Raw genomic sequence first — 22,419 nt, 5'->3', positions numbered from 1 at the left:
TCCATCCTTGCAGGTCCACTGTATGCCCTTGACCATCTCTAGAGGTTTACGAACCCGCAGTGGGTGACCGCAAGGTGGATCTCTACATCATCTTTTGCTTCTCTCTCTTCCCTGTTGCTCGCAAAACTCACACAAGCCACAGGCCCTACAGGTACAGTTAGCACAGAAAGTGGATTAAAAAAAATTATATGGAAAAACAAAAAGATAACAAAGAACTTGCAGAGTAAATTATAAGTGGTAGCTTCTTACAATTATGCTTTTTGTCAATGTTTTCTCACATTTCCTCATCCGTCTCTCCAGTAAGCGCTATATCCCAACAAGATAAGTGCACCTCTCTGGTCACACATGTAAAACAGAAAAATATTTTCCAGATAGGTTCACAACAAATACAACACACTCCCAACCACACGCTCCTCCACAGTGTATCCTGATACCTGCCTGATAATGCGCTTCGGCGACCTGCAATGGGGTGTGAGGCGCTACACAAATATATTTTTGCAACACAATGCAACACTTTCTCTAAAAATGAAACTTGCCTTGCTGCTGCTTGTACCATGACTTGTGTGAGGGAAGCTTGAGATGGTGCATGTGCAACCCAGAGACAGAGAGAGAGACAGGAACAGACATCGTGTGCCTATCTCTCCATCTCCTGTTCCTTCTGCGTCTCTTTTTAGGGGTCTCCTCGCCCTTATCCCCTCTTTACCCAGATCCACCCGGACCCACAGCTGGGTACCAGCCACCGCTCTTTACGCATTGCAGGGCACTGCCATCTGCAGCCCTTCTGACTGCGAAGGAGGCAGAGGGTTTGGGAAGGAACAAGCTAGCACTGAAACACCCCTTCTGACACCCCTTAACTGGCCAGGCTTCAGAGTCTGAAAAACCACAGCCTCCTTATTAAACCTCCATTCAGCTTGCTGAGTTCTTACTCCTCCTGAACTACATGTAAATAACAGAAACTCACTCTACTGGAACAGTATTTAATTATATAGTTTCAAGTAGAGGACACACCAGCCAGTCTGAAAAAAACTGGGCATTTTACATCACTTCCGTCCTCCTTTTGCTGTACAGGCTCTGAGAATGCCCCATTCACAATGACCCACGTCTTATTTCCCTCGCAGGAGCCTGGTATCCCCTCTCAGACACACCCTAAATGAAATGATGGAACATTCTCTCTGCTCTGGAATCAGTTTTCTAGGGTTGAGCCTGCGGGTGCGTGCGCTTGTGCATGCGTCTTGTATGCGAGACACTGTTGTGATCAGTAAAGGGCTTGGAGCCCGCCTGTTGCTCACCATTTGTTGGTTTGCGTGGCACTCTTATTTACAGCCTCGTAATTCGTCAAGGCACATCTGGCATCATTTCCGTTCCTGGTGTGGAGCAGGGATCAAGCACTAATTGATTTCAACTCAGTTAGTGCCCGTCCGCTGCTCCTGATATGATGGAGGTACTATTTTGTTCTAACTTCGAGTGCCCGCAAACAAGGCTTGTGACTGGCAAAAAAGGGCCCAGCAGGCACAAAATTGTACAGTTTTATTTGTTTAAGCTAACTTTTTTTTATTAGGTTAAGTCATCTTTTCTCAGTTTTCACTCATATTTTTTGTTTTTTCTGGTGGGCGCTGTTGTCAAAACATGACAATTAACTTGTTCGAAATATGCGAGACCCATTGCATTGCAAATGCTTGTTCCTCTTGCTGTGGACACAGGCAAGTGTCTGTGAGGATGAATGGTGTCTTCCTGAGATTCTCGTTTGGAAAATCCACTTCACCAATGGCTGCTGTGGAGCCCTTTGCAGAGCCATCTTTCCCTGCCCCCTCCAGATGAGTAACCCCTGCTAAGTGGCCACTGTTTACCCCAGCCCAGCCTGCCTGCTCCTAGAGGCAGCTCCACTGCCCCCTCAGAGGTGGGGCAGTCACACCTAATCTGCGACAGGAATCACCGTTTCTGGATGGACATAGCCAGGCAAAGCAGCTTTAATTCCAGTTTGATGTGAACAAGCACAAAAATACACTTCTTAAAAGTTAACGTTTCTAGGATATTCCTACACTGACTCGAACAGCGATTGTTATTCACATTAGGACTTGAAGTTTGGCCTGCAGAATAACATACAGTTTTGTCAGCTTTTGGCCTTGGGACTGTTGTCTGTTTAATGTCTACATTCATACATTAAGCAGTCCTGGCTTACAAGGTACACAAAGGGATGTTTATGCCAATGTATAAAATGTTTAAAAGTAGATTTTCAAACAGCAGAACCCTTATCCTTCCGAGCGGATGGACTGCAGTCCAGCCAGAGGCCAGTGGTGTTCTGTGAGGCCACACACTCTAGTCATGCATGTAGGATGTGTAAATACAAGCTGTTGTCACATTTGATCTTAAACGTCCACGACACTGGTGCATAATCTGTGCTAAGTTACTATGGCCTTTCTAGAAAGTAAAATAAGCCACTTGGGGTACCCCCTAAGCCAATCGGGGGTAACCTGTTATATACTAAAGGGAACAGCACATGTGCTGTGGCACAGATGAGTAGTTTCATAGCACACAGAATCCTAGAGCCGGCAAAACCAAGCGGGAAATGTAGGGAACCCCGAGCAAATAATGGCCTTTTGTACAAAGCCTCATCCAGCCTGTGCCATGCACGTGCACTCTGCCCGCATTCTACTCTCACCACCGTGTACCCACCCGCCCTCGGCTGCTTCATCTCTCCCCCAGAGGCATCTGCTCCTGGCAGCATCTGGCTCGGGTATCTTGCGTGGCACGCGTGCTGGGGTGTGGCACACCTTGGTGTATGGAGGACAGAGGTGCACAACTTTTGCTTAACTTCTAGACGTGGCAGAATCAGGGCCAGTGACGAGAAGAGGCGGCTCTGGCATGCAGGGCACCCTCATGCGGGCAGAGCAGGGCTCCAGCAGCCCCTGTGCTCCAGCCCGCCCTGGAAATGCCCGGTGGAAGAGGAGGCCTGTCCGGCAGCCATCACTCTCCCAGGGTCAGCAAAGCACACCCCTCTACAGCACCGTGCACGCGCTCGCCTCTTTCTTCTGCTGTCAGCAACACAAATAGAAATTAAGAAATAATGACTCCAATTATCGTCCGAGACTGTAGTAATTACTGCGCTAATGCATGTCATTATGTTCTTTGTCGGCCCCCAAACATGTACTGCCTGAAATCAATCACTGAATTGTCTGCAGGCCTAATCTGCGTTATTCCTCCCACTCGTGTGGGCTTCTCTCCCTTTCTGTGAGGTTTAACAGTCTCGGGATATGTGTTTTTTCTTCTCTAGCACATGAGTAGGCTGTCATTACTGCCACACAAAGAATGGGTCCTTCTCTCACAAAGCATGTTGTATCAGGGCACATGGGAACATGTCAAACTCACCCAGAGAAACACAGGGCCAGGAACAGGGACCAGGTGATGTCATTCCAAGATTCCACATAGGCAAGAAGTGCAGTATTTGTCAATATTAAAAAATGAAAATTCTTCCAAGCTGCAATACAAACACATCTATTACACACACAAAAGATGATGAGGGATCCCTACAATAAATCCAACGACTGGCACTCGTTCGAGATGGCATCAAACCCACTGGTCCAGATGGACCCAGCCATCTGTAAGTAAGTCTTCGTCCTCCTCCATTGGGAACAGTGCAGCCCGAGCTGCCAAGCCAGGTCCTCTCTGAACACCAGGCTGGTTACACCCTGTTCAGGGCTCTTTATTCGGGTGTAGCTTGGGTCCACTGGTGCAGTGAACACGGGATCTATCTATGACAGCAAGAAAACCCATTGCCCACAAACCCTACTGCGCCTTGCCTTCATTGTAAAATATTTTGTAACTACTTCCACAGAATGACCTTCAAAACGTGTCTTTCTAATCAATTTAGCTCAATATTCTGCTATAAAATACACCGTTTTGTCTCTTTTGTTTTCACAATTTTCTTTGAAAGTGCCCTGGCAGGTGTTGGTCGCACTCAGCCTGCCTGGCGGAAGGCAGTGCAGCTATTCATGCCCCGCCACTGTTCACAGGGACCTCCCCTCCAGTGGGAAGGGAAACTGGCTGTCAATAGCTCAGACTCTACTCACCTCCTCCCATGTCACCAATCCAAGGCCACCTTTCTTACTTATCATCACCTCACCCAACACCCGCCACCCCTCGGCTACCCCATCTGCTGGAGATGTTTTCCACAATATAATACTGCGGGGTCTACATTTCTGAAGTTTGGAACATGACAGGGTAACATGGTGGACCCACGTGTGCTTCTGCGGTTCTCTCCTCTGTGCTATAATCCTGAGGAATCATGGTGGGTGATGCCCCGTCAAGCACTGAGCTGTGTTGCAGGATATGCTATTGGGCCTGCTGTGGTGGGTGACCCAAGTCTTTTTTCTGTTGAAGGATCCTGCTATCCCCTTTACAATGCACCTCAATAGGGAACCTCTTCTCTCCCTATTCCGGAATCAGGTGTCCATCCTGCTGTGGACACAGGCGTATGTCTGTGAGGACTCTGGGAATGAATGGTTTCTCTTCCTGAGGCCCTCATATGAAAATCCACTTCACCATTGGCTGTTGTGGCAGCCCTTTGCATTGACATCATTTCCTGCCCCCTCCCAGATGTGGCATTCCTGCTAAGTAGTCACTGTTTACACCACGCCCGCGGATGAGGAGCTGGCTGGCCATGAAGTCTGCGCAGGGATGCAGAGAGGAGTCAGCCTGAAGCTGGCAGGATATTTGCAGAAGCCCTACTGCAGCAAAAAACAGAGGTAGAAAGGATGGAGATCAAGGTGTGGGCGCAGCCCTTTGGAGAAGCAGGTGATGGCAGAACAAGCAAATGTGGTGGTGAGTATCTACCAGCAGACTTCCTCTTCACAGGTGAGCGACTCAGGTGCAATGACGCCAGGTACCACCACAGACCAAGAAACTGATGCAGACACTGAGAGACCGCCATGAGTCAACGTAGCTTCTTCTGAGTTTCTCTGTTCTTGATGCACATTTTTGAGCCAGTAGTGGGGATTCCCCTTTCCTTTGCATTGCCCATGGAGGCTAGTCCATCTGGGGATTGATGTATTCTGGCCTCCTTTATGGCACAGGCATTAACCCAACAAACCAGTAACGTACATGCTGCCAATTCTGAAAAGGCTACAGCTGGTTCAATCACAAAAGACACCAGAGAATGTAAGTTTGCTCTCAACCTTAAGTCTCGCTCATTGTTAGTTCCATGTAGAGACAATATCGGTCATCTGGCTATAGAGAGCATAGCGCCTAGGAAGACTGAAATTAACAACAGCGCATTCCTAACTGCGACAGTCTCCAGGGGCTGGAAAAGAGCAACTGTCAGACACCTACTAAAGGAGCCATCTGGCGACCCATCCTTATGCAATAATTATAGAGCAATGTCCTTACTAACACTTAGGTTTACAGATGCTAAAACATTTGAACAGTCAATTATCACAGTTTATTAACAGACTTTATAGCCTGGATGACTAACAGGCTTCAGAGCCTACCACGAGACGGAGGTGGCTCTTTTAGCAGCCATGAACCACTTGAGTATGGGCAATCATAGAAGTGGACCAGTGACTCTGACCTCATTGGCCCTATCCGCAGCTTTTGATACTGTCTCATTCCACACTTGCTGAGGCTGGTTAAAAGAATTAGTGCTTGACTGGTTGAAATCTTTTCTCCAAGACTGTAGTCAATTGGTCTTTTATGCCCCTTCTCACTTCAACAGATCTTAAATTGAAATGTGAGGTCCCGCAAGGTTCATCCCTAGCCCCCCCATTATTTCATGTGTATGTGGCTCCATTAGAATGCCTTATTAGACCCTCCAACCTGGACATGATGACCTATGAGGATGATGCTCCTATTTTTCTGAGGATGGACGGGAATGTCTCCCCACCCCAAGATACTTTTAATAAGTACACATCAGCTGTGCCCGGAGGGATGAAGAATAACCGTCTTAAACTCAATCCTGATAAAGCAGAAGTCCTGATCGTAGGTAGGTCACCAACCACATGGAAAAATCACTGATGCCCATCCTCCCTAGAAACATTCCTAGTAACAGGAGTGCTGTTCAGAAGTCGGGGTTTATATTTGACACAAAATCGGATTGTTCATCACAAATTACAGTACTGGCCACCAAATGCTTCCTTAATCTCCAGCAGCTGGGAAAACTCTTAGCAGTCATTCTGCATAATACACATTTCCTGCGATAAAAGCTGACGTTGGTCCAAAATTAAATTATTGCAGCTCATTAAAACTTGATCTTCCTAAATATGCTCTACACAAACTTCAGCTGCTTTAAAGTGAGGGAGCGGTAGTTGTGAGCTGTGCCCTGCGGAGGGAGCTGTTTTGGATTGTGTTTTGAATGTTGTACTAGTTTGAGTTGCTGTGAAAGACCATTGGTATGTGAATACCAAGAACCTAACACTGATGCGGTGGCTGCAAGATGGCTGGCTGTTACTGTTATCAGAGTGAGTTATGAGCCTGTGAGGCTCCAATATTGGTATTGGGTGAAGTAGTACAGCCCTGTTGTGGCTTTTCCGAACACCTACAAGTTCCTTACATGGAACCTTAAGGTGATAGTCAACCAGGTCAAATGGTATAAAATACACACATATCTCCATAAACAAGGTATTGGTGATGCATAACTCCAGGAGGCGTGTCTAACGAAATTGTGTGATAGAGGAACTGGGGGAGGCACCGCTTTGAGCAAACATTCTTGAGCCACCTCTGTGAGCACTACGCGGCATTGTTAGCCTGGCAGAGTGAATAGATCAGGCTGTGTGGGAGGGACCAGAGGTGACCACAATAGAAGATCTGATAAATGGAGACGAACTTTATACATTTCAGACCCTGAGGCTATAAAATGCTACATTGGCTGGACAGTTTCTGCTATTCAGAGCAATTCTTGACCTTTTTAAAAAAATGATGTGGTTCATAAGGGGCCCTGCCACCATCATTCATGGTGTTCACGACATTACTGATACTTTAGAATGGTGGGAGGCAGTGAATCATTTGCACAGCGCCCTGTGGCCATGTGGCATTCGGAACCAAAGAATGGAAAGACCAGGCGACCAAATGGCTTCTCAAGCTGACCAGGAATGAGCAGAACATGCATAGTTGATTGTGCTTACAGCAGTACTGGAGTCCAGTGGGGCAAGGCGGGAAGGTGGAGGTGATCACCCCCAGGTTGTGACCTGGTGGGTTTCATACGAATGCGGGTGCTGGAGGTCCAGAAGAAGCAGGTGAGCACAAGGTCCTCCACCCCAGGTAAGAAGTGTGTAACACTGCACCTCCCGTAACCTGGGTTAGTTATGTGATCACCCCATGCAACAAAGCAGCATCGATGTTGTATTGACCGCTGAGGAGTAGTATGGGTTGACACACCATGATATTGACCCCATAGATTATGTCACAGTGATTGACAGGATGTGCTAATTTCTATGCCTTCACCTTAACCACATTGTTCTCTAAGTATAGTGCGCCTTCTCGTGCAATGCCTTTGTCTCACCCGCCACATACCCCCACCAAAATTAGAGATGCAGATAATTCGATTGGAGTAGGATGTAGCAAAGTTTACTTCATAAGAACATAACACTGAGCAGGGTAACAGGACAACACAATAACACATCACATGGATCCTTGCTTATTATGAACATCTTAGGACAGATACAAGCATTCACAGGTTGTACACATTTTCTATTTACATCCGGCTTGGAGCAGTAGAGGCCCAGGGGCCTGGCCACACTGGATCACTTGAAACAAAGAGAAAGGTTATTAAATATTCAGGCAATGTTGACCGGAGTGACACATTCAATCTAATTAGGCAAAAACCCGGGAACCGCTTAATGCATTGTCCCTCCCGGGTCACTCTATGATGATTCAATCACACCCCAAGAAATATCAGAGGTAGGGCTAGAAGGCCTGGACCACCAGCAGGCCAATCCCCCCTCTAACCAGCCCCCTACCAAAATAATCCCTCATGAAGATAATAAACTAAAGGGCAGTCTAGCACTTAACTACTATTATTTGTAATTTTCAACCATGGGAGTGGGTTTTCAGCGATCTGTACATTGCCAGGCCTCGGGGGACAAAGAGGGTACCCCAGGGGCTGCTCAGCCTTTTCACTTCCCTGCACCAGCCGTCCCCTTCTAATGACCACTTCCGGTCAGTGACACCTCAGCTGTAAACCTCTCTGGGAGGCAAAAGTTGCTGGGAAACCCACAAGGGAGGGGGCAGTAGCCCAGCCCCTGCCAAATGGATGACTGTCCGCTCTGCACAGTGAATCTACCAATGCCGCCCCTTCACTACTGGTGTGGGGCTTGCACCAAGAAATTCAAGCAAAATATTTAAAACACTACTTTGGGAACTTTTTATAAAAACAAAAAAAATAGATTGCGCCTGTTGCACGTGTATCCTTCATTTACCTTCCACCCTCGACTTCTCCAAGATCTTGTTCCTTTTTTAATCTCTTCTTTACCTCTAATTAACTTTGGGCCTGATTTAGATTTTGAAGAACGGGTTACTCCGTCACAACGGTGATGGATATCCCATCCGCCGAAATATAAATCCCATAGGAAATAATGGGATTTATATTTCGGTGGATGGCATATCCATCACCATTGTGACAGAGTAGCCCAGCCACCAAAATCTAAGGGCCTGATTTAGATCTTGATGGTGTTACTGCCAAGCTGCGACAGCGGCGGACCAGAGAAGACCGTCAAGTTGACGGTGTTCCACCCGCCGTATTTCAATGTATTGCGGCTGAGCCGAAGACCGCCATGATGGAGTGTGCTCCGTAGCAGTCAGGAAGGCAGGTTCCTACAGGAAGTATTTATATGTTACAGTTGGATAGGTGGTATACTGCTGGCGGTTTGTTGATGGGGAGGACATCTCTGGACCCAATAGACACTGGACAATGGCAGTGGCCGTGGAATGCAGGTAAGTCACACACACATACTCCACCCTTCACACATGCATCCCCTTGCATCACACACGACACAACACACCACATACACACCAATATCCATTGCCATCCCATCACAACACAACGTGCACATACAGTAAACACACTTACCTGTACATCCATCGCACAACATGCACTCACTAGTGACACTGCATCCACAAATGACAAAACCACAACTACATACTCACCTACAGAAACACACACAAGCATCATTGCACACATCATGATAGTGACCACCATACAACAACATGCACCTAAATTCTGCACTCAGCAACACAACACACAACACAACACAACATACACAACAACATCCATGCCATATGCAAGTGGCATACATACTGACACAACCACATCACTCACTACACCTCCCTCCACCTCACCCAGCCAATCGCATCGCACACACATACACGTACCTACTGACACACACAACTCGAAGCACAACATGACAGGTACAGGTCCCCTTGCAGTGTGCACGCATAGGCCCTCATTACAACCGCCGCCCGCAAAGTGGTATCCACCGTGCGGCCGCCAATGTGGCCGCACCCCCGCGGTGGCCATTAAGACATCCCCGCTGGGTCGGCGGGGATGTCGGCCGCAACAAGGGAGCCGATTCCAAATGGAGCCGGCGGTGTTGCGGCAGTGCGACGGGTGCAGTTGCACCCGTTGCGCTTTTCACTGTCTGCTTTGCAGACAGTGAAAAGCTCCATGGGGCCGTGGCAGGAGGCCAAAGGCATGGGCAGTGTAGGGGCCCCCAGGGGCCCGCGACTCCCCTTTCCGCCAGCCTTTTCATGGCGGTTCCTACCGCCATGAAAAGGCTGGTGGGAGGGGGACTCGTAATCCCCTGGGCAGCGCTGCCCTAGGGGATTACAACCGCCGGGACCAATGTGGCGGGAAACCGCCGGCCCCGGCGGTGCGACCGCGGCGCATCCGCCGCCGTCGTAATCCCCAAGTTTGTACCGCCAGCCTGTTGGCGGTACAAACTCCAGAACAGCCCTTGCGGTCTTTGACCGCCAGGGTTGTAATGAGGCCCATAGACACAGTTGACAAGTGTGAATGTACCATCATTGTGGTGGCAGCATTCATTTGCCAATGAATACTGGCACCATAATGACAGTTGTGTATGTGTCCGATATGTTTTGTGTACCAGTGTGTCCCCATCCATGTCTGATCCACCTGTGTCCTAGACATCTGCATGTACAGTAATTAAAAGAATTTACTGTGACATGTATATGTCTGCAGTGGTCCTGTGTCCATGTGTAGTGACCCCCCAAAGTACACAGCCAATACGGGTTACCTACTGTCATGTCCAGCGATGGGGGGGGGGTGGGTTGTGCATTCTCCGGGGTCCTGTGGCAGCAGCAATGGAGGGTCAGAAACGGAAGTGGAATCGTGAGGAAAGGTGAGTTTTTAACCCCTTCCTCCCACCAATCTGCCAAGTCAGAAGTGGAGGTTGGACCGCCAATTTTTGCTTGGTGGTAAGGCACATCCAAATCTGCTCAGCGGTAAGTGTGGCTGGAGTACCGCCCTAATTTCCTATGGTGCCAGTGCAGCAGATGGGAATGCATGGAGGAGTCGGAGGTACTCGGGCAGGTTAAAGTCTATTGAACCACCAACATCTAAATATAGTGGGCGGACTGTCAAAGCGGCGGACGGGCTTGCAGTCAAAAACTCGACAGCAGGACCATCACCACCGTCATCTAAATCAGGCCCTTTGTCTTTTTCCCCAGTGATAAATACAGTATCTCATTAACTTTGTATAACACTTTGCTAAAACGCTGCAGAAATTCTGAAATCATTTCCGACATCTTGAAACAATACAGCAGAATATGAACTCATCTCGCTGACACTTACCCATTCTGTAAGTGATAACCCACAGCATAAACTCCTGTGTAATCAAGCGCCCGAAGTGGCTGCAAGGCCATATATCAACGCTACACAAGCCACAATAAATACACACACAAATAATCTATAGGCTGACCAGCATAAGGAGAATGCAGTGACCTTGCGAAGAACCACACTTACCTAATTTATGAATATTCCTGTCTTCTTTGAAACATCTGTTAGAACTAGCAGATTCCATTGTAGCCTCATTTATCAAATATCTCATCAGTTATAGAACTGAATATTCATAGCTTTCATTGCCCCCTCAGTGCCCATTCATTCTCATTTATCAAAGAAGAGGTGGACATTGCTAATTTGTTTAAATCCCTCCTTTTTCCATCAGCATTGTAGATTTGCTCTGAAAGTATTTTTATGGATTTTACATATTCATAATTTGTATTAAAAGGAACTTCCTTTAGGGGATAACATGGATGTGTTAAAACATATAATTCGGTAGATAATTGATGGTGCAGGTTTGAAGAATGAACAAACTGCCCTTGCTTGCTGTAGATAATACGTTTTGATTTCTTGGTATAAAAATACTTTGTAAAAATAATTAATGTAAATGCTGCGGAAGTGACATTACACACCTTTTGACCCCACGTGACAGTGACAAGGTTGTTACCTTTTTCACATCTCTACCTGTATGTATTTTAAAAATACTGGACATAGTTCACAAAGTCATTGCACAAGTTAAGTTCAGCTTAAATGGTACAACATTTACAAGTGCCTATTCGCTTTTGCAATTCACGAAATGCAACTCTGTAATCGTTTTACTCATAACATGACCCTTGTCTGGTATGCTGTGATGTGGCAGTAATTTGCTGTGTGGGCTGGGAGAGTGGCGAGCCCTGCAAAGTTTGTGCACACCCACAAACTGGTGCATCTGCGGGTATTGTAAAACTTACATGCCCTGATCACACCATAGACAAGGGCCTGATTTAGATTTTGGCAGACGGGTTGCTGCTCACAACGGTGATGGATAGTCCGTCTGCCGAAATATAAATCCCAGTATATCCTATGGGATTCAGAGACGTTTTAAGGCCTGGGCAAAGTGGGCTCTGGCCCCGGGCCCCAGTCTTTCATGGATCCCCTGATAGAGCCAGCTCTGTTCTGCAGAGTCCTACCCTGATGCCCTTGAGTAGTTCTTAAATACAGGGAGTGCAGAATTATTAGGCAAATGAGTATTTTGACCACATCATCCTCTTTATGCATGTTGTCTTACTCCAAGCTGTATAGGCTCGAAAGCCTACTACCAATTAAGCATATTAGGTGATGTGCATCTCTGTAATGAGAAGGGGTGTGGTCTAATGACATCAACACCCTATATCAGGTGTGCATAATTATTAGGCAACTTCCTTTCCTTTGGCAAAATGGGTCAAAAGAAGGACTTGACAGGCTCAGAAAAGTCAAAAATAGTGAGATATCTTGCAGAGGGACGCAGCACTCTTAAAATTGCAAAGCTTCTGAAGCGTGATCATCGAACAATCAAGCGTTTCATTCAAAATAGTCAACAGGGTCGCAAGAAGCGTGTGGAAAAACCAAGGCGCAAAATAACTGCCCATGAACTGAGAAAAGTCAAGCGTGCAGCTGCCACAATGCCACTTGCCACCAGTTTGGCCATATTTCAGAGCTGCAACATCACTGGAGTGCCCAAAAGCACAAGGTGTGCAATACTCAGAGACATGGCCAAGGTAAGAAAGGCTGAAAGACGACCACCACTGAACAAGACACACAAGCTGAAACGTCAAGACTGGGCCAAGAAATATCTCAAGACTGATTTTTCTAAGGTTTTATGGACTGTTGAAATGAGAGTGAGTCTTGATGGGCCAGATGGATGGGCCCGTGGCTGGATTGGTAAAGGGCAGAGAGCTCCAGTCCGACTCAGACGCCAGCAAGGTGGAGGTGGAGTACTGGTTTGGGCTGGTATCATCAAAGATGAGCTTGTGGGGCCTTTTCGGGTTGAGGATGGAGTCATGCTCAACTCCCAGTCCTACTGCCAGTTCCTGGAAGACACCTTCTTCAAGCAGTGGTACAGGAAGAAGTCTGCATCCTTCAAGAAAAACATGATTTTCATGCAGGACAATGCTCCATCACACGCGTCCAAGTACTCCACAGCGTGGCTGGCAAGAAAGGGTATAAAAGAAGGAAATCTAATGACATGGCCTCCTTGTTCACCTGATCTGAACCCCATTGAGAACCTGTGGTCCATCATCAAATGTGAGATTTACAAGGAGGGAAAACAGTACACCTCTCTGAACAGTGTCTGGGAGGCTGTGGTTGCTGCTGCACGCAATGTTGATGGTGAACAGATCAAAACACTGACAGAATCCATGGATGGCAGGCTTTTGAGTGTCCTTGCAAAGAAAGGTGGCTATATTGGTCACTGATTTGTTTTTGTTTTGTTTTTGAATGTCAGAAATGTATATTTGTGAATGTTGAGATGTTATATTGGTTTCACTGGTAATAATAAATAATTGAACTGGGTATATATTTTTTTTTGTTAAGTTGCCTAATAATTATGCACAGTGATAGTCACCTGCACACACAGATATCCCCCTAACATAGCTAAAACTAAAAACAAACTAAAAACTACTTCCAAAAATATTCAGCTTTGATATTAATGAGTTTTTTGGGTTCATTGAGAACATGGTTGTTGTTCAATAATAAAATTAATCCTCAAAAATACAACTTGCCTAATAATTCTGCACTCCCTGTAGATAGATTTAAATACCGTTTTTCTTTAATTTATTCTTGGTTGGGTGATGGCATGAGTCTACCACAGGCATTCTGTATGTTTATGTTTCATATAACATTTATAAAAAAGATTTCTTTTAGATCAAAACAGGACCTCACATATGAGGAATGGGAGGGTGTCACAGGGATTATTTGCAGCAGTGTTAGTGGGCTGTTCCTGAATACTAGATGTCAACACAGTTAGAATCTGGATGGCGTGCCTGCGCTCTGCCAGTGACTTGGGCAAAGAGGACATGAAAGGGCTGACACTGGAACATCAATTCAAAGCTGTTCCAAACAGGGGCCCCCAAAATAAGCTTCACCTAGGGCCCCCATAATCCTTAAGATGTCCCTGATGGGATTTAGATAACCGTGGACTGTGAGAAAGTAGCCTCTTTCTAGCCTTGTTACCCCCACTTTTGGCCTGTTTGTGAGTGTATGTCAGGGTGTTTTCACTGTCTCACTGGGATCCTGCTAGCCAGGGCCCAGTGCTCATAGTGAAAACCCTATGTTTTCAGTATGTTTGTTATGTGTCACTGGGACCCTGCTAGCCAGGACCCCAGTGCTCATAAGTTTGTGACCCATATGTATGTGTTCCCTGTGTGGTGCCTAACTGTCTCACTGAGGCTCTGCTAACCAGAACCTCAGTGGTTATGCTCCCTCTGTACAAATTGTCACTAACAGGCTAGTGACCAATTTTACCAATTTACATTGGCATACTGGAACACCCTTATAATTCCCTAGTATATGGTACTGAGGTACCCAGGGTAGTGGGGTTCCAGGAGATCCCTATAGGCTGCAGCATTTCTTTTGCCACCCATAGGGAGCTCTGACAATTCTTACACAGGCCTGCCACTGCAGCCTGAGTGAAATAACGTCCACGTTATTTCACAGCCATTTTACACTGCACTTAAGTAACTTATAAGTCACCTATATGTCTAACCTTTACCTGGTAAAGGTTGGGTGCTAAGTTACTTAGTGTGTGGGCACCCTGGCACTAGCCAAGGTGCCCCCACATTGTTCAGGGCCAATTCCCCGGACTTTGTGAGTGCGGGGACACCATTACACGCGTGCACTATACATAGGTCACTACCTATGTATAGCTTCACAATGGTAACTCCGAATATGGCCATGTAACATGTCTAAGATCATGGAATTGCCCCACCAATGCCATCCTGGCATTGGTGAGACAATCCCATGATCCCCCGGGTCTCTAGCACAGAACCCGGGTACTGCCAAACTGCCTTTCCTGGGGTTTCACTGCAGCTGCTGCTGCTGCCAACCCCTCAGACAGGTTTCTGCCCCCCTGGGGTCCAGCCTGGCCTGGCCCAGGAAGGCAGAACAAAGGACTTCCTCAGAGAGAGGGTGTTACACCCTCTCCCTTTGGAAAAAGGTGTGAAGGCAGGGGAGGAGTAGCCTCCCCCAGCCTCTGGAAATGCTTTCATGGGCACAGATGGTGCCCATCTCTGCATAAGCCAGTCTGCACCGGTTCAGGGATCCCTCAGCCCTGCTCTGGCGCGACACTGGACAAAGGAAAGGGGAGTGACCACTCCCCTGACCTGCACCTCCCCTGGGAGGTGCCCAGAGCTCCTCCAGTGTGCTCCAGACCTCTGCCATCTTGGAAACAGAGGTGCTGCTGGCACACTGGACTGCTCTGAGTGGCCAGGGCCAGCAGGTGACGTCAGAGACTCCTTCTGATAGGCTCCTTCAGGTGTTGCTAGCCTATCCTCTCTCCTAAGTAGCCAAACCTCCTTTTCTGGCTATTTAGGGACTCTGCTTTGGGGAATTCCTTAGATAACGAATGCAAGAGCTCAGCAGAGTTCCTCTGCATCTCTCTCTCCACCTTCTGCCAAGGAATCGACTGCTGACCGCGCTGGAAGCCTGCAAAACTGCAACAAAGTAGCAACGACGACTACTGCAACACTGTAACGCTGATCCAGCCGCCTTCTCGACTGTTTTCCTGGTGGTGCATGCTGTGGGGGTAGTCTGCCTCCTCTCTGCACCAGAAGCTCCGAAGAAATCTCCTGTGGGTCGACGTAATCTTCCCCCTGCAACCACAGGCACCAAAGAACTGCATCACCGTTCCTCTGGGTCTCCTCTCAGCATGACGAGCGAGGTCCCTTGAACTCAGCAACTCTGTCCAAGTGACTCCCACAGTCCAGTGACTCTTCAGTCTAAGTTTGGTGGAGGTAAGTCCTTGCCTCCCCACGCCAGACTGCATTGCTGGGAACTGCGTGTTTTGCAGCTACTCCGGCTCCTGTGCACTCCACGAAGATTTCCTTTGTGCACAGCCAAGCCTGCGTCCACGGCACTCTAACCTGCATTGCATGACCTCCTGAGTTGTCCTCCGGCGGCGTGGGACTCTCTTGTGCAACTCCGGGTGAGCACCATTTCATTCCACTTTGTAGTGCCTGTTCCGGCACTTCTGCGGGTGCTGCCTGCTTCTGAGAGGGCTCCTTGTCTTGCTGGGCGCCCCCTCTGTCCCCTCACGCAATTGGTGACATCCTGGTCCCTCCTGGGCCATAGCAGCATCAAAAAACCCTAACTGCGACCCTTGCAGCTAGCAAGGCTTGTTTGCGGTCTTTCTGCGGGAAAACACTTCTGCACGACTCTTCACGACGTGGGACATCCATCCTCCAAAGGGGAAGTTTCTAGCCCTTGTCGTTCATGCAGAATCCTCAGCTTCTACCATCCAGTGGCAGCTTCTTTGCATCCACAGCTGGCATTTCCTGGGCATCTGCCCACTCCCGACTTGATCGTGACTTTTGGACTTGGTCCCCTTGTTCCACAGGTACTCTCGTCTGGAAATCCATCGTTGTTGCATTGCTGGTGTTGGTCTTTCCTGCAGAATTCCCCTATCACGACTTCTGTGCTCTTTGGGGAACTTCGGTGCACTTTGCACTCACTTTTCAGGGTCTTGGGGTGGGCTATTTTTCTAACCCTCACTGTTTTCTTACAGTCCCAGCGACCCTCTACAAGGTCACATAGGTTTGGGGTCCATTCGTGGTTCGCATTCCACTTCTAGAGTATATGGTTTGTGTTGCCCCTATCCCTATGTGCCCCCGTTGCATTCTATTGTGACTATACATTGTTTGCACTGTTTTCTATTGCTATTCCTGCATATTTTGGTATTGTGTACGTATATCTTGTGTATATGTGCTATCCTCATACTGAGGGTACTCACTGAGATACTTTGGCATATTGTCATAAAAATAAAGTACCTTTATTTTTAGTATATCTGTGTATTGTGTTTTCTTATGATATTGTGCATATGACACTAGTGGTACTGTAGGAGCTTCACTCGTCTCCTAGTTCAGCCTAAGCTGCTCTGCTAAGCTACCTTTTCTATCAGCCTAAGCTGCTAGACACCCCTCTACACTAATAAGGGATACCTGGGCTTGGTGCAAGGTGTAAGTACCCCTTGGTACTCACTACAAGCCAGTCCAGCCTCCTACATGGACAGGCTATCCATCATCGTTGTGATGGAATAACCTCTCCGCTGAAATCTAAATCAGGCCCAAAGACACAGATTTATGTCTCCAAGGGCAGGAGTACGCCTATCTGTGGGACAGGTATGGGGATGGAACTCCCAGCAAAATGGCGAGATGTAGGGCAATATCAGGAAAAAGTACAGTTTAGCTAACAGAATTCCATTTACTCATGCACGGTTGTACATTATCTGCAATCACACATGCACAAATGGCTTCACTTTACAATAAATGAAAATTCAAATGTTTTAAGTTCTCTTGAAAACATTTGTGAACTCCCAAAATTTGACAATCTACACCCAAACATAGGGGTATACATACAAGTGCAGTTTTTCGAATTTCTACTCTCTACAGTGTACTACCAGAATATCGAATTTTAACATCGATCTTCAAAACTAGTCTCTCCAGAATACCACAGTTGCATCAGCGTAAGTGTACATAGGTAATTGTAGATGTACTATTCTTAAATCCATATCTACATAGCATTATAATATATATCTTCAGGGTACATAGATGTGCAGTTAAGAAAAAATATATTTAGGTAAGTATAAGTTCCCTATTCCTAACCTCAAATCTACACCTGTGACCATGCATATCTCAAGGGTACATAGATGCGGAGTTAACAATAAGTTTATTTAGGTAAGTATAGGTTTACTATTCTTAACTTGAAATCTACACCTGTTGACCATACATATCTTCACGGTGCATAGATGTGCAGTTAACAATAAGTTTATTTAGGTAAGTATAGATTTACTATTCTTAACAGCATATCTACACCTGTTGACCAGACATATCTTCAGGGTACATAGATGCGGAGTTAACAATAACTTTATTTCGACAAGTATAGGTTTACTATTCTTAACTGCAAATCTACACCTGTTGACCATACATATCTTCAGGGTTCATTGATGCAGAGTTAACAATATGTTTATTTAGGTTAGTATAGGTTTACTATTCTTCATTGCATATCTACACCTGTTGACCATACATATTTTCAGGGTACATAGATGCAGAGTTAACAATACGTTTATTTAGGTAAGCATAGGTTTACTATTCTTAACTGCCTATCTACACATGTTGACCATACATATCTTCAGGGTACACAGATGCAGAGTTAACAATAAGTTTATTTAGGTTAGTATAGGTTTACTATTCTTAACTTCAAATCTACACCTGCTGACCATACATATCTTGAGGGTACTTAGATGCGGAGGTAGCAATACGTCTATTTAGGTAAGTATAGGTTTACTATTTTTAACTTCAAATCTACAACTGTTGACCATTCATATCTTCAGGGTACATAGATGCAGAGTTAACAATATGTTTATTTAGGTTAGTATAGGTTTACTATTCTTAACTTCAAATCTACACATGTTGACCATTCATCTCTTCAGGGTACATAGATGCGGAGGTAACAATAAGTTTATTTAGGTAAGTATAGGTTTACTATTGTTAACTTCAAATCTACACCTGTTGACCATACATATCTTTAGGGTACATAGATGCAGCGTTAACAATAAGTTTATTTAAGTAAGTATAGGTTTACTATTATTAACTTCAAATCTACAACTGTTGACCATACATATCTTCAGGGTACATAGATGCGGAGGTAAAAATAAGTTAATTTAGGTAATTATAGGTTTACTATTCTTAACTTAAAATTTAGACCTGTTGACCATGCATGTCTTCAGGGTGCATAGATGCGGAGTTAACAATAAGTCTATTTAGGTAAGTATAGGTTTACTATTCTTAACTTCAAATCTACACCTGATGACCATGCATATCTTCAGGGTACATAGATGCGAAGTTAACAAATTCGCACCTGTTTAACATTCATATCTTCAGGGTACATAGATGCGAAGGTAACAATAAGTTTATTTAGTTTAGTATAGGTTTACTATTCTTAACCTCAGATCTACACCTGTTGACCAAACATATCTTCAGGGTACATAGATGCAGAGTTAACAATAAGTGTATTGAAGTAAGTATAGGTTTACTATTATTAAGTTCAAATCTACACCTGTTGACCATGCATATCTTCAGGGTACATAGATGCAGAGTTAAGAATACATTTATTTAGGTAAGTATAGGTTTACTATTCTTAATTGCATATCTACACATGTTGACCATACATATCTTCAGGGTACATAGATGCAGAGTTAACAATACGTTTATTTAGGTAAGCATAGGTTTACTATTGTTAACTGCCTATCTACACATGTTGACCATACATATCTTCAGGGTACACAGATGCAGAGTTAACAATAAGTTTATTTAGGTTAGTATAGGTTTACTATTCTTAACTTCAAATCTACACCTGCTGACCATACATATCTTGAGGGTACTTAGATGCGGAGGTAGCAATACGTTTATTTAGGTAAGTATAGGTTTACTATTTTTTACTTCAAATCTACAACTGTTGACCATTCATATCTTCAGGGTACATAGATGCAGAGTTAACAATATGTTTATTTAGGTTAGTATAGGTTTACTATTCTTAACTTCAAATCTACACATGTTGACCATTCATCTCTTCAGGGTACATAGATGCGGAGGTAACAATAAGTTTATTTAGGTAAGTATAGGTTTACTATTGTTAACTTCAAATCTACACCTGTTGACCATACATATCTTCAGGGTACATAGATGCAGCGTTAACAATAAGTTTATTTAAGTAAGTATAGGTTTACTATTATTAACTTCAAATCTACAACTGTTGACCATACATATCTTCAGGGTACATAGATGCGGAGGTAAAAATAAGTTAATTTAGGTAATTATAGGTTTACTATTCTTAACTTAACATTTAGACCTGTTGACCATGCATGTCTTCAGGGTGCATAGATGCGGAGTTAACAATAAGTCTATTTAGGTAAGTATAGGTTTACTATTCTTAACTTCAAATCTACACCTGATGACCATGCATATCTTCAGGGTACATAGATGCGAAGTTAACAAATTCGCACCTGTTGAACATTCATATCTTCAGGGTACATAGATGCGAAGGTAACAATAAGTTTATTTAGTTTAGTATAGGTTTACTATTCTTAACCTCAGATCTACACCTGTTGACCAAACATATCTTCAGGGTACATAGATGCAGAGTTAACAATAAGTGTATTGAAGTAAGTATAGGTTTACTATTATTAAGTTCAAATCTACACCTGTTGACCATGCATATCTTCAGGGTACATAGATGCAGAGTTAAGAATACATTTATTTAGGTAAGTATAGGTTTACTATTCTTAACTTCAAACACACACCTTTGGACCATACATATCTTTAGGGTACCCAGATGCAGAGTTAACAATAGGTTTATTTAGGTAAGTATAGGTTTACTAATCTTAACTTCAAATCTACACCTGCTGACCATGCATATCTTCAGGGTACATAGATGCGGAGTTAACAATAAGTTTATTTAGGTAAGTATGGGTTTACTATTATTAACTTCAAACACACACCTGTTGACCATGCATAATTCCAGGGTACATAGATGCATAGTTAACAATAAGTTTATTTAGGTAAGTATAGGTTTACTATTCTTAACTTCAAACACACACCTGTTGACCATACATATATTCAGGGTAAATAGATGCAGAGTTAACAATACGTTTATTTAGGTAAGTATGGGTTTACTATCCTTAACTTCATACACACACCTGTTGACCATACATATCTTCAGGGTACATAGATGTGGAGTTAACAATAAGTTTATTTAGGTTCAAATCTACACCTGCTAACCATGCATTTCTTCAGGGTACATAGATGCAGAGTTAACAATAAGTTTATTTAGGTAAGTATAGTTTTACTATTCTTAACTTCAAATCTACACATGTTGACCATTCATCTCTTCAGGGTACATAGATGCGGAGGTAACAATAAGTTTATTTAGGTAAGTATAGGTTTACTATTCTGAACTTCAAATCTACACCTGTTGATGTTACATGTCCTCAAGATACACAGATGAGGAGCTGAGAATACGTTTGTTAGATAAGTATAAGTTTACTATTCTTATAGTTTTTCTCAACTCCACATCTATACATGTTGATTACATAAATCTAGAAAGTACAAAGGTGTGAAGTTAAAATAGTAAATGATACCTACCTATGTATATTTTGACAATACAGTGGTATTTATTCCCCTGATCTCCGGTGACCCATTGAAGACATTGGAGGGGAGGTCAATAGTCTGGCGTTTAACACAGATCTTAGGTCTTCACAGATTGTGACCTGGCAGCTTTCACCGAGCTGCTGTCCGTGTCTGCCCGGCGCTGTTCAACCATAGTGACAGCAGAGAACACGCCATCAGGTGGTGATGGGAAGCGGAGATCCAGAGAGTAGTGGAAGGAGTTGGCAGGGTGGCAGGTATATTTTTTATTTTGTGGTTGGTAATGTTTTGGACTGATGTGGAGGATGGCAGGATGTCAGATGTATACTTTTTTGGAGTTGGGGAGGGTGTCAGTATACCAGGGCTTTGTTAAATGTACGTAGGAATTTCTATCTTTATTGATGTATTTATTTGTGGTTTTATAACATCTTTACCAGACCCGGTTGAGTGGTCAACCGTGCAGTTGCTTGATGGGTGGCCTTCAGAGGGAATGACTGCCAGCGAGACTTTACCATAATCAACCCTGGATAGCACAAATGCAATGTCCCTCTAGGATAGTAGAAGGCTACCACACCCGCTGTGAGGATGGGTCAGTGAGCTAAATGTTCACTGCTGACAAATCCAATATTTCAAAGGTTATAAGTTTGAATCCTGGAAAAGAAGATGCAGATTTAAGAGTCCCAGCACCCCCTTGCGACACATTAGCATCATTATTTTTATGCTAATATGGCCCAACGAGGCGCCAAATTATGCGTGTGCTACACTATGCCTTCACCCTTTAAGGGGGACCTAAAAAATGGTGCAAAGGAATCGAAGAGATTTATTTGCGTGATTTTTTTCGGCATTTTTAACACCTGCTCAGAGCAGGCGTTAAAAGAAGGCACAGCATTGTTTACAATGGGCCTCAATGGGCTTTGCAGGATTAGTGTCAACATTTTTGGCGGTATTCCTGCAAAGGTGAAAATTGTTGAAGCTAGTTTCCCTAACTAGCACCATGGTGCGCCGAATCGTCGATACGGCACACACATGGTGGCATTAGGGGGGCACTAAGGGGCGCAAGAAAAGTGGTGCTGCACTGGGGGCAACAGCACTTTTCTTAAATCCGGCCCAAAGTCTTTTTTTTATATTGTCTGGTTGATAAAATGAATAATATAATCTGGGTGAGAATAACATTTGTTATTTACAGCAGAAGGAAATGGCAGAAGTGGGATATGTGGGTCTATTTAAAAACAAGGTGCTTGACCATTCTCAAACATTTAAGCC

The 22,419-nt window shown here is 44.8% G+C and overlaps 1 protein-coding gene across 1 annotated transcript in view; it reads right to left on the bottom strand.

Annotated features, from left to right (window-relative positions):
• GLP1R (glucagon like peptide 1 receptor) overlaps nucleotides 1-22,419 on the bottom strand; it is a 960,977-nt gene that overhangs the window by 927,182 nt on the left and 11,376 nt on the right. The window lies entirely within an intron of this gene.

The sequence above is a fragment of the Pleurodeles waltl genome, chromosome 5 (genome assembly GCF_031143425.1).
Source record: "Pleurodeles waltl isolate 20211129_DDA chromosome 5, aPleWal1.hap1.20221129, whole genome shotgun sequence".
Classification (NCBI taxonomy): domain Eukaryota; kingdom Metazoa; phylum Chordata; class Amphibia; order Caudata; family Salamandridae; genus Pleurodeles; species Pleurodeles waltl.
Note: the sequence above shows the minus strand (reverse complement) of the source record. Positions and strands in the feature narration are given on the sequence as shown.